Raw genomic sequence first — 14434 nt, forward strand, 5'->3', positions numbered from 1 at the left:
TATGGTACTCCGTATTTTACAGTGAGTGGTAAAAGGTTATACTAGTGTATGATGAGGTGTATCAGATTGTCACGTGGATGATGTCATCAGTGATGTCATTTGAGATGTCATCAGTGATGTCCTCAGTGATGTCACTGACCATGTCATGAATGATGCAATATGTGACATCATCAGCAGTGCATTCGGGTGCGCGAGTTATAGTTAGCAGAGCTAACTATAACGGAGGGATTTCTATGGTTTTGTATGAGTGAAATGGCCAGCTAACTATAACACCCCTGAAACCTATATTTTTTTCGATGAATTTCTAATGTTTTTTAAATGCTAATTTCTAACTATAACGTCTCTGAAACCTATGTTTTTTTCAGTGAACTTCAAAGCTTTTTTAAATGCTAATTTCTAACTATAACGTCTCTGAAACCTATGTTTTTTTCAGTGAATTTCAAAGGTTTTTTAAATGCTAATTTTTAAGTGTGATAGTAGTTATACCTATTTTTTTGTACTGATTTTCTACAGTTTTTTAACTGTTTATTTATAAATATTTTATTCATTAAATAACATTATGGATTTTTCTGAAAATTGCAACAACAAAAAAAAGATTTCAAACTGAAATATTGAATAATTTTCTTGTTTTAATTTTTTATTTTAATATATTTAATTTATTTTCTTTTTAAAAAATCAAAATTTTTTTTGGAGTCGCGCACTCAAAGCGTATGCATCACGGTAGGTGCGTGCATTCTAGCAGCTATTTTAGAAAAGTCGTGAAGGATCCGCGTTTGGTGTGCGACGGCTGCGTGTTTTTCATTTACATCATATACATTTAATATTACTTGATGTGCGCGATTGGTATGCGACCAGTCCGTGACTCCTGCTCCCATGCATTCGTGACACATGCGCATTATGGTACGAGATGCTTGCGCGGTTGCGGGTCCCGTGTGACATCATATACATGCTGGGGCGCGCTGGGTGCGCAACTCCAGCAAAAAAAAATTATGTTCCAAAATGATATGTATGTGTCTTTAATATACATATTAGGGCAAGAGATTATCTAAGATATTCATAAAAATAATATATATGTACTTATAATAAACTTATATTATTTTTTAATATATTTTCGCGAAGACGGGTGCGTGCATCGTGAGTGCAGAGAACCAGGACAGCAGAGCTGCTGTAGAGCCAGAGAAACCAGGTCAGCAGAGCCATTGTAGAGCCAGAGAACCAGGTCAGCAGAGCTGCTGTAGAGCCTAAGAAGCAGGTCAGCAGAGCTGCTCTAGAACCAGAGACCCAGGTCAGCAGAGCTGCTCTAGATCCAGAGACCCGGGTCAGCAGAGCTGCTCTAGAGGCCGAGAACCAGGTCAGCGGAGCTGTTGTGGAGCCAGAGAAACCAGGTCAGTAGAGCTGCTTTAGAGGAAGAAAGCCAGGTTAGCAGAACTGCTTTAGAGCCAGAGAACCAGGTCAGCAGAGCTGCTCTAGAGCCTAAGAACCGGGTCAGCAGAGCTGCTCTAGTGCCAGAGAAACAGGTCAGCAGAGCTGCTGTAGAGCCAGAGAAACAAGGTCAGTGGAACTGCTTTAGAGCGAGAGAACCAGGCCAGCAGAGCTGCTTTAGAGCCAAGGGACCAGGTCAGCAGAGCTGCTCTAGAACCAGAGAACCAGGTCAGCAGAACTGCTTTAGAGCCATAGAACCGGGTCAACAAAGCTGCTTTAGAGCCAGAGAACCAGGTCAGCAGAGCTGTTGTAGAGCCAGAGAACCATGTCAGCAGAGCTGCTCTAGAGCCTAAGAACCGGGTCAGCAGAGCTGCTCTAGAGCCAGAGAACCAGGTCAGCAGAGCTGATGTAGAGCCAGAGAAACCAGGTCAGCAGAGCTGTTTTAGAGGGAAAGAACCAGGTTAGCAGAGCTGCTTTAGAGCCAGAGAACCAGGCCGGCAGAGCTGCTTTAGAGCCAGAGAACCAGGTCAGCAGAGCTGCTCTAGAGCCAGAGAACCAGGTCAACAGAGCTGCTCTAGAGCCAGAGAACCAAGTCAGCAGAGCTGCTTTAGAGCCATAGAACCAGGTCAGCAGAGCTGCTCTAGAGCCTAAGAACCAGGTCAGCAGAGCTGCTCTAGAGCCAGAGAACCAGGTCAGCAGAGTTGCTCTACAGGGAGAGAACCAGGTCAGCAGAGCTGCTTTTGAGGCAGAGATCCATGTCAGCAGAACTGCTTTAGAGCCATAGAACCGGGTCAGCAGAGCTGCTTTAGAGCCAGGGAACCAGGTCAGCAGAGATGTTGTAGAGCCAGAGAACCAGATCAGCAGAGCTGCTCTGTAGCCTAAGAACTAGGTAAGCAGAGCTGCTCTAGAGCCAGAGAACCAGGTCAGCAGACCTGCTGTAGAGCCAGAGAAACCAGGTCAGCAGAGCTGCTTTAGAGGGAGAGAACCACGTCAGCAGAGCTGCTCGAGCTGACACTGACTGACTGACACTGACTGAACACTGACTGACACTGACTGACTGACACTGACACTGACTGACACTGACACTGACTGACACTGATTGACTGGAACTGACTGACTGACAATGACTGACACTGATTGACTGACACTGACTGACTGACACTGATTGACACTGATTGACTGACACTGACTGACTGACACTGACTGACACTGATTGACTGACACTGACTGACTGAAACTGACTGACTGACACTGACTGATTACCCTCTACTACTCTACTACTCACTCTCTACTGCTCTCTACTACTCTCTCTCTACTACTATACTACTCTCTACTACTCACTCTCTACTACTCACTCTCTACTACTCTTTACTATTCACTCTCTACTACTCACTCTACTACTCTCTACTACTCACTCTACTACTCACTCTACTACTCTCTACCACTCACTCTCTACTACTCTACTACTCACTCTCTACTACTCTCTACTACTCACTCTCTACTACTCACTCGCTACTACTCTCTACTACTCACTCTCTACTACTCACTCTCTACTACTCTCTACTACTACTCTCTACTATTCACTCTCTACTACTCACTCTACTACTCTCTACTACTCATTCTCTACTACTCTCTCTCTACTACTCACTCTCTACTATTCACTCTCTACTACTCACTCTCCACTACTCACTCTCTACGACTTACTCTCTACTTGTAACGCCCTGAACGTCTCAGGATCGTTTAACAGACACGACAATGAGGACGCAACCACTTGTGAAGGGTTAGTTCTTTTAATGAAGGCAAATAAAATACAAAGAACAAACAAAAGTTATAGTCACTGGAATCCTCCAGGCTAAGTACGTTACCAGCCCACAGCACGGATGGTCCTAACCGTCCTCTGCATATACGCCGATCCCGGCGTATGCCAACAGAGGGCAGAAATGAAATGGCCGACGATGCCAATCGGTAGGCTGTGAGGGGCACGAAGAGTGTTGGGGAGAATCGAGGAGTCAGGGAAACACCTAGCCGGGGTCTCTACCTGAAGGGAGCAGCCGCTCAACCTCTTCCTCAGACTGCACCGGGACGCGGAGTCACCTCCTGGTGATGCGTCACCGATACCCCAATCACAAGCAAGAAGACTGAACCGAGAGCAGCCGCTCGATCGATCCTGTGGACTTCCGAGTCTGTAACGCGGCAAACACCTCCTGGTGTGCGTTACAGCTGGCAGTCCCTGTGTCTCTGGTCGGGCTGGGAGTTACGACTCCAACCAGCAAAAGCGCCACTGCGCTTGGACTCAGCCGAGTCAAAAAGCGAAGCTCAATGGTTGACCGGTAGAGCTTCCGGGTCCTTCACAGGTGACGATGGGGCAAGACACGGCCCAGGGAGTAACGACTCGACCTACCTCCGTTCTTGCCTTACTGGAGCACCACTCCGGAACACTGCTCTTCACGAAGCAGGTACGTCGGTGTAAACACAATATCCGACAGCCTTGTACCTCCCGGTTCCTCCCTTTATAGGGCGTGTTTTCCTTGAGTTATGTAACAGCTCTCCTGTTTACATAAGGGCGTGTTTCCCTTGAGTTATGTAACAGCTCTCCTGTTTACATAAGGGCGTGTTTCCCTTGAGTTATGTAACAGCTCTCCTGTTTACATAAGGGCGTGTTTCCCTTGAGTTATGTAACAGCTCTCCTGTTTACATAAGGGCGTGTTTCCCTTGTATGACAGGAATTCTTGACAGTACATCCTCCCTCTCAGCGGCTCCCCACGGGTCCAGCGCTGGCAGGAAAACGCCGATGGAACAAGGAGACCAAGCGCGGAGCATGAACCCCTTCAGCCGGTTCCCATGAATGCTCCTCCGGGCCATAGCCTTTCCACGCAACCAGGTACCACAGCTTCCCCCTGCGCCATTTGGACGCCCGTATGCCTGACACTTCATACTCCACCTCCGACTCCACGCATACCGGCCTAGGTGTCCCAGACGGCTTGGAGGGTGCTGGTTTGAGCAATGATACATGAAAGACAGGGTGTATCCGCAATGACTGGGGCAAGCACACCTTCATGTTCACGGGACCCATACACTTGGTAATTCGATAGGGGCCCATGTACTTGGGATGGAACACACTGTTCTTTCGAAACCTCATGTTTCTTGTGGATATCCAGACGTAGTCTCCAGTGCGGTACAGTGGCCCGGGCCTTCTCTTCCTATCTGCCGCAGCCTTGTATCTTCTCTTGGCCTCTATTAGGACAGCCCTTGAGCGCATCAACGTGTCTTTTATGTGTGCCACCCTGTCCGCTGTGGCGGGAATCCTGTCCTCTCTGAACGGATGTAGAAATGGCAAGAACCTGGGATGTTGGCCATAGTTGCTATAGAACGGAGATGACTGTGTGGAGCTGTGAGTGGCGTTGTTATAGGCTATCTCTGCAACCCATAGCAAGTCGACCCATTCTTCCCTGCCCTGGTCCACAAAACATCGCAGATACTGTTTGAGCGTTTGGTTCAGGCGCTCGGTTTGGCCGTCCGTTTGAGGGTGGTAGCTGGTGGACAGGGCGGTCTTAACATGCAGCGCAGTGCACCAAGTCTTCCAGAATTGCGCAGTAAACTGCGATCCCCGGTCCGACACGATCACCCCAGGTAATCCATGCAGTCGTACCACATTCTTTAGGAGTAGTGACGCCAATTCCCCGGCCGTAGGGACTCTCTTGCAGGGGATGAAGTGCCCCATTTTCGTCAAGTAATCCACCACCACCAGTATTGCCGTCATCCCCTGGTCTACCGGTAGGCCCACCACGAAGTCCAGTGATATGCTATCCCATGGTCTATCCGGGGTCGGAAGTGGATGTAAGAGCCCTTGGGTTCGGCCATGGTCGGCCTTCATGGTAGCACACGTAGGACACTCCTGTCCCCACCTCCTGACATCCACTCTCATGGTTGGCCACCAGAAATGCCGTCCCATGCTAGCCACCGTTTTTTCAAAGCCCAAATGACCTGCGCATGGAGAGTCATGGCACCAGATGAATGCTTGTTTCCTTAGCCTAGGCGTGGGTATCAATAGGCACCTGCCCTTCAGGGGTATCCCGTCCTTCAGCTGCCATTCTCTGTGACTGAGGAGCCACCTCCGCCATGCGAATGACCTGATCCCTCTCTTTATTCCCCTCAGGAAAGTATCCGGTTGGATAACCCCCAATACCATCCTCGGGGAAATGATGGAACGCTCGGTTGCAGGCAATGGTTCCTTAACTGCAGATTGACGGGACAGGGCGTCCGCCTTCCGGTTTTCCGTCCCCGGCCGATATGTGATGCGGAAGTTGAACCCCGCAAAGAAGATCATCCACCGCAGCTGCCTGGGAGAAAGGTGTCTAGTGGCCGTCATGAACTGTAGGTTCCGATGGTCCGTGTACACCGATACCACATGTCTTGCCCCCATCAACCAATGCCTCCATTCGGTGAAGGCGTCCTTGATTGCGAGAAGCTCCTTCTCCGCAATATGGTAGTTGCGTTCGGCGTCGTTGAGTTTGCGGGACATGTACGCAACGGGATGAAGCACCCCTGTGTCGTGGTTGCGTTGGGACAAGATAGCCCCCAGCGCCACATCCGACGCGTCCGCTTCCACCACGTAGGGGAGATCCGGATCGGGGTGAGCCAACACCGGCGCCTTACCAAAGGCGCTTTTCAGGGCCTCAAAGGCTTTGTTCGCTTCAGTGGACCAGACAAACTCCTTGGACTTCCTCAGTAGCTGTGTGATTGGGGCCACCACTCCTGAAAATCCATCAATAAACCGCCTGTAAAAGTTGGCGAAGCCAATGAAACTTTGGACGTCCTTCACGCTTTGGGGCACCGGCCATTCTTTCACCGCCTTGATCTTTCGTTCTGCCATCTCCTGTCCCTCTGGACTCAGCATCACTCCGAGGAATTCCACGGATGTGACGTGGAAGTCACACTTGCTGAGTTTACAAAACAGCATGTTTTCCCTCAGCTTTTGGAGCACAGCTTTGACGTGGTGTACGTGCTCCTCCACACTGGACGAATAGATGAGGATGTCGTCGATATATACGACCACGTAGATATCCAACTCCTCTCTGAATACCTCATTCAAAAAGTACTGAAAGGCTGCCGGGGCGTTGCACAGACCGAACGGCATGACGAGGTACTCAAAAAGGCCGAACCTGGTCTTAAAGGCGGTCTTCCACTCGTCTCCGTCCCTCATGCGCACCAGATGGTATGCCCCTTTCAAATCCAACTTGGTGTAGATACGAGCTTTCTTGACCTGTTCCAGAAGTACACTGATGAGAGGCAAGGGGTACCGATTTTTTATGGTTATCGCATTCAATGCCCTAAAGTCCACACAGGCTCTCAGCTCCCCATTAGCCTTCGGGATGAAGAAGAGCGGCGAGGCGGCCGGAGACTTGGACGGGCGGATGAATCCTAGCTTGAGGAGTTTATCCAGGTACCCCCGGAGATGCACGTTTTCAGGCTCCGTCAGGGCATACAGCCTGCCGCTGGGAACGCTGGCCCCTGGCACCAGGTCGATCTGGCAGTCAAACTGTCTATGTGGTGGTAGCACTTCCGCCTTCACCTCATCAAATACATCCTCAAAACTGTGATAAGCCTGGGGGAGAGCCACATCTTTTTCTGCCGCTGTAGCCACCGTCTGACTCCCGCTCTCATCTGCGTCAAGGGATTCCGTTCTTTTTCCACAATGCAGGGTGCAATACGGTGACGTCATTTCGATGCGATGTGTTGGCCAATCCACAAAGGGGTTGTGTTTCTGTAGCCACGGCAATCCCAATATGACGCCATATTGGGGCGCTCGGATGATGTTAAAATCGATTTGTTCCAAATGGTTCCTCCCATATCTCATCGGAAGGACCCCCGTGTGCTGTCCGATGGGCCCCGTCACCAATCGCCTTCCGTCTACCGCATAGACGTCTTCGGGTACTGCTTTGGGAAGAAGCACTAGCCCTAGCCTGCATGCCTCGTTGTGGTCCATAAACATGCCAGTGGCCCCTGAATCCACCATGGCCACAACGGGTATCCACTGGTCATGCACTCCCACGTGCACCGTGATAAACAGGTGTCGTTGTCCCTTAGTGACCGAGTTGGAAAGTGAAGGGATGGATGAGTGACTCCGAGATGCCCCTTCTCTGGTCTTGGAGTCCTCTAGTTTTCCGCCGGTATGTCCACCACGGCTGTTACCGACCGGTTGGCCCGATAACGTGACGTCTTCGGTTTGGCAGGGCATTCACGTACGTAGTGGCCTTTTTTGCCACAATATAGGCACAATCCTTGTTTACGGCGTGACTCTTTCTCCGTGGCTGTGAGGCTCGCTCGTATTGCGCTGATGTCCATGGGTTCTCCCTTGGATGTGGTGGAAGTTTCAGGACTTCCCACCGTCACATAGGATGGAAGGGATTTTCCTTTTCTCCCATGATCCCCCTTTCTTTCACTTAGCCTATGTTCCAGCCGTAATACCAGGTTGATAAGGCCCTCACATGTCTTGGGTTGAGGGTCAATATGAGCCACGGCGTCCTTGAGCTCATCGCACAGCCCTTGATGGAAGAGCGCCGTCTGTTTAGCAACAGGCCACTTGGTTTCCGCAACCAGCCTTCGGAACGCGTTGAGATACTGCACCAGGTCGTTGGATCCCTGTCTCAACTCAAGCATTTCACGGTCCGCCGTGTACGAGTCAGCCCTTCTGTCGAATACCTTCAGGAATTCCTCGCGAAAAGCACCCCAATCACATAAGAGGGGGTCGTCCCTGCTTACCAGAGGTACGGCCCATTGTGCCGCGTTTCCAGCCAAATAGGATATAAGGAAAGCCACACGAGCCTGACTCGTGGGGAACGCCTTTGGTTTGCACGATAAATGTAGCGCCACTTGTGTGAGGAATACCTGCACTGTGTTAGGATCCCCACTGTACCTCTCTGGTGTTGCCAAGGGGATGGCTACCGGCATTTCCACTACTACCGCAGGGGTCTGGTTCGTGAGGGAGGTGCTGGGCGTGAGCGGGTCCAATTGGATAGCATCCAGTCTGGCTTTTACATCGGCTGTTTATTGCCTAGAGGCAGCCACTTCAACTTGCATGGCCGCTAAAGCAGCCAGCACATCATCAAGTGTTGCCATGTCTGTTATCGACCGGGAGACAGTTAGTGTTATTAAGGTCGGATATTTTGTAACGCCCTGAACGTCTCAGGATCGTTTAACAGACACGACAATGAGGACGCAACCACTTGTGAAGGGTTAGTTCTTTTAATGAAGGCAAATAAAATACAAAGAACAAACAAAAGTTATAGTCACTGGAATCCTCCAGGCTAAGTACGTTACCAGCCCACAGCACGGATGGTCCTAACCGTCCTCTGCATATACGCCGATCCCGGCGTATGCCAACAGAGGGCAGAAATGAAATGGCCGACGATGCCAATCGGTAGGCTGTGAGGGGCACGAAGAGTGTTGGGGAGAATCGAGGAGTCAGGGAAACACCTAGCCGGGGTCTCTACCTGAAGGGAGCAGCCGCTCAACCTCTTCCTCAGACTGCACCGGGACGCGGAGTCACCTCCTGGTGATGCGTCACCGATACCCCAATCACAAGCAAGAAGACTGAACCGAGAGCAGCCGCTCGATCGATCCTGTGGACTTCCGAGTCTGTAACGCGGCAAACACCTCCTGGTGTGCGTTACAGCTGGCAGTCCCTGTGTCTCTGGTCGGGCTGGGAGTTACGACTCCAACCAGCAAAAGCGCCACTGCGCTTGGACTCAGCCGAGTCAAAAAGCGAAGCTCAATGGTTGACCGGTAGAGCTTCCGGGTCCTTCACAGGTGACGATGGGGCAAGACACGGCCCAGGGAGTAACGACTCGACCTACCTCCGTTCTTGCCTTACTGGAGCACCACTCCGGAACACTGCTCTTCACGAAGCAGGTACGTCGGTGTAAACACAATATCCGACAGCCTTGTACCTCCCGGTTCCTCCCTTTATAGGGCGTGTTTTCCTTGAGTTATGTAACAGCTCTCCTGTTTACATAAGGGCGTGTTTCCCTTGAGTTATGTAACAGCTCTCCTGTTTACATAAGGGCGTGTTTCCCTTGAGTTATGTAACAGCTCTCCTGTTTACATAAGGGCGTGTTTCCCTTGAGTTATGTAACAGCTCTCCTGTTTACATAAGGGCGTGTTTCCCTTGTATGACAGGAATTCTTGACACTACTACTCTACTACTCTCTACAACTCTCTCTACAACTCACTCTCTACTACTCTACTACTCTCTCTACTACTCACTCTCTACTATTCTCTACTACTCACTCTACTACTCTCTACTACTCTCTACAACTCACTCTCTACTACTCTACTACTCACTCTCTACTACTCTCTCTCTACTACTCACTCTCTACTACTCACTCTACTACTCTCTACTACTCACACTCTACTACTCTCTCTCTACCACTCTCTCTCTACTACTCACTCTCTACTACTCACTCTCTACTACTCTCTACTGCTCACTCTCCACTACTCACTCTCTACTACTCGCTTTCAACTACTCTCTACTACTCACTCTACTACTCACTCTCTACTACTCAACTACTCTCTCTTACTCTCTCTACTTCTCACTCTCTACTACTCTCTCTACTACTCACTCTCTACTACTCTCTTGTATTCACTCCCTACTACACACTCTCTACTACTTGCTCTCTACTACTCTCTAGCACTCACTCTACTACTCACTCTCTACTACTTTACTACTCACTCTACTACTCACTCTCTACTACTCTCTACTACTCACTCTCTTCTACTCCTCTACTCACTGCTACTCACTCTCTACTACTCACTCTACTACTCTACTACTCTCTACTACTCACTCTCTACTACTCTCTACTACTCACTCTCTACTGCTCTCTCTCTCTACTAATCTCTACTACTCATTCTCTACTATTCTCTGCTTCTCACTCTCTTCTACTCCTCTACTCTCTACTACTCACTCTCTACTACTCACTCTACTACTCTACTACTCTCTACAACTCTCTCTACAACTCACTCTCTACTACTCTACTACTCTCTCTACTACTCACTCTCTACTAGTCTCTACTACTCACTCTACTACTTTCTACTACTCACTCTCTACTACTCTCTCTCTCTACTAATCTCCACTACTTACTCTCTACTACTCTCTACTACTCACTCTCTTCTACTCCTCTACTCTCTACTACTCACTCTACTACTCTACTACTCTCTACTACTCTCTCTACTACTCACTCTCTAATACTCTCTACTACTCACTTTCTACTACTCTCTCTCTACTAATCTCTACTACTGACTCTACTACTCACTCTCTACTACTCACTCTCTACTACTCTCTCTCTACTACTCTCTACTACTCACTCTACTACTCACTCTCTGCTACTCTCTAATACTCTCTCTCTGCTACTCACTCTCTACTACGCTCTAATACTCACTCTCTACTACTCACTCTCTACTACTCTCTACTCCTCTCTACTACTCACTCTACTACTCATTCTCTACTACTCTCTACTAGTCACTCTACTCTCTCTACTACTCACTCTCTGCTACTCTCTCTACTACTCACTCTCTACTCTCTACTCTCTATTACTCATCCTCTACTCTCTACCTCTCTACCTCTTTCTACCTCTCTCTCTACTACTCTCTACCTCTCTACCTCTCTATCTCTTTCTACCTCTCTCTCTACTACTCTCTACCTCTCTACCTCTACCTCTCTACCTCTACCTCTCTATCTCTACACCTCTACCTCTCTACCTCTCTCTACACGCACACATATGCACATATATATATATATATATATATATATATATATATATATATATATATATATATGTATGTGTATATATATATATATACATACATATATAAACATATATATAATCTGCATATCTATATAAATACAAATATGAATGCATGCATATATATACATATACATATATGCATGCATATGCATGTTATGTACATAAAAGTTTGAAAAACACTAATAAAAGCAAAGCTAAAAAGCCACCTAATTACAAACAGAATTGCTTTAACTTAAACGAGCGCGAGACCTATTGTATTTTCAATGCTTGTTTACTTTGGTTCCATCAAGAAGGCTATCAGATGTGTCACACATTTGCCATAAATTCTGAATGGTAGCACTCTAGTTGCTCATTAGATCACTGTAGTAAAGCTACTGCTCACCAGGGAAGTCTGCTGCTGGTATTCAAAGTGCATGTTTCAGTCTGTATGCCAGAGTTTTTTAATGAAATAGAAGAGGATTTGAGAAGTCAAATGTGCCCTAATTTTACTTTCTGCAGCACTAATCATAATTTCTATGGCAAAATGAACCCCCTCATTTTGTTCCTTTTTAAATTAAATGTTTTAAGAGTTACCACTTTATTCCAATCAAGATGGCTTCTGGTGTGCCATACATTTGTCATAAGTAGGACTGTTAGCGCTCTAGTTGTTCTTTGGAACACTCTGGGAAGCTGCAGTAGAACACAAAGGAATCAACTGACAGTTTCCGCCCTTGTTGGATGTCCATGTTTTACTGAGAATCTCAGACTTCATTCTCACATGACTGAGAAAGATAATGTGAATTTACATAAAATATGCTCTCAGTTTAGCCTATAGATCACCTTCCAAACCTCTGTGGGAAAAGCATGAGAAAATAGTTTTCTCTCAAAGATGATTCATGATATCCCAGCAGAAGGCGTTTTCACATGGTAAAATCACCTTAGAACATGCCACAATTACTAAAAATAGTATGGTACCATCAACAAATGATTTATAATGTAACTAAAGTCTTAAAACCTTCTATTAACTTCAATGCTTTTAAATGAAGTGCTATCATGTATATTGGTCCCAAGATGGCTGCCAACACTTCTTGGATGAAGTGCTGACAGACAATCAGATCTCACATTTTTATTTGATGAAGGAAGCAGCACACTTGTATTGTGAAAACTGAGAGTCTTCAGGCAATATTTCAGGACTACTGTGACCAGAATGCCTGTGTGTAGGACGCCCACTTGGGCGGGACTCGCTATTCAAATAAATCAGCTGTTTTCAATGAGCCTGCTTCTTCCATCATTTCAGCCAGTGAACAAGAGCGGCAAACACGCTCGAAACGCGTATGGCATGCATGGAGAGTTTTGGGGCATGCTGTCAACAGAGCTACCTGTGGCGATTTGTGTATCAACTCCACTGTGTGTGGCAGCTTCTCAAGGGCAACCTTTGCGTATGGATATATATATATACATATATATATATATATATATATATATATATATATATATATATATATATATATATATATATATATAAGCAGCAAGAGACCTCTGAGCCCAGAGGTCGAGATGAACACGCACTCAGACGGAATGCAATTCTTTTGTTGAAGTTAGTTTTAATTCAAGTTCATGAGCAAAACAAGCAAAACAACGCTATACCCAACGCGTTTCGGTTCGTGACTCGAACCTTGATCACGGGTAACAACCGGGCATGACCAGGCATCATTTATTTCTATTATTGCCATTGCTTCCTGTTACAACGGTAGCAGAGCATTCTGGTCATTGTAGTGCATTGAAATAACACATGTACTAGTTGTTGAAGAATTCTGGAAAAAGTTTTTTAAAATTCAAAATTCAAACACAAAGAAGAGAAAAAGGGGAAAAGTTGTCATTGTTAAAATTCTATATGACACTCTATCCCAATTCATAATTCTTAAATTTCAAAATGTATTGAAGCTCAACTGTTCAATAATAACATTGCAATGAATTAACAGTGCATTACCTTTTGTTCCCTCTAGTGGGTGTGTCAACTGTCCAAAACCGAGTTTAAATAGGACAGTGTGCTTAAAACTTTAACCGCCCTCTAATGGGAGTTAAATTTTATTTATTTTATTTATTTTGAGAATTTGTAAAGCGCGACTGACACCTTGCAGGCTTCCTGGCGCTGGAAATTACTCTGTTAACGGATAACCGGGAGAACAGTCAGACGGACAATTTATTTGGGGAAGAGCCAGGTCTTGATACGTCTCCTGAATGGAAGAAGCTGTGATATCTGACGTATGTCAGTGGGCAGGCTGTTCCACAGCTTGGCCGCTGCAACACTGAAGGATCTGCCCCCTGTTCTGGTTCTGTTGAATCTGGGCACCTTTACCAGACAGGCAGAGGATGAACGTAGGTCTCTGGCAGGAGTGTACCACAGAAACAGGGCTTGCAGAGGTTTGGGTCCAAGTCCGTGCAGAGCCTTAAAGACAATGCAGAGGGACTTGAAGGCCACTCGTTGTTTTAAGGGTAGCCAGTGTAGCTCAGCCAGAGCCGCTGTGGCCGAGGCCCTCCTCGTCCAGCCAAGAGCCAGCTTGGCGGCGGCAGACTGAATTCGCTGTAGTCGGTCCATCATCGTGACTGGAGACTCCAAGGTTGCCCAAGTGGAGACATCACACGAAGAGGGGTTACAGCACTCGGCCTCCGGTAAAAGCCGCCACACCTCGCCTGCGTTCTCCCCTTGTAAAGTACTGCCAAACGCGTTTCGAGCGCTGTGTCGCTCTTGATTACTGGCTGAAGGAGAATGCAGAGGCAGCGATTTTGATAGGAACATGCTTTATTTAAATAGTAAAGGTCCCGCCCAAATGGGAGTTAGCAAGCAGGGCATTCTGGTAGTAATAGTTCCTTTGTGTTCCTTAAATGACCCTGTTGGGTATCGCATTCTCATAAAATTTTACCCCTGTGGGTTTGTACAATGTCTGTCCCAAGTGGGTGGAAGAACACGGGTGAAAGTTGCAGCGTCCCCCAATACAATCCAGAGGTCAGGACCCCTCAACTCCAAGAAGTGTACGCCGTTGCGAACACCCAAGATCTGACAAGCAGGCGGCGGGACATCTCCGCGACTGGGGCCTGACCCCATTTCCGCTGGCCACCAAAGGTCATCCCATCTGGGTTGCAGATTCCCAAAGATCACCACTTTGGTTTTCTCAGAGTTAAGCTTAAGACCGTGCTTTCCCATCCACCTGTTTATTTCCACCATTCAG

Source organism: Triturus cristatus, chromosome 8, assembly GCF_964204655.1.
Source record: "Triturus cristatus chromosome 8, aTriCri1.1, whole genome shotgun sequence".
NCBI classification, from domain to species: domain Eukaryota; kingdom Metazoa; phylum Chordata; class Amphibia; order Caudata; family Salamandridae; genus Triturus; species Triturus cristatus.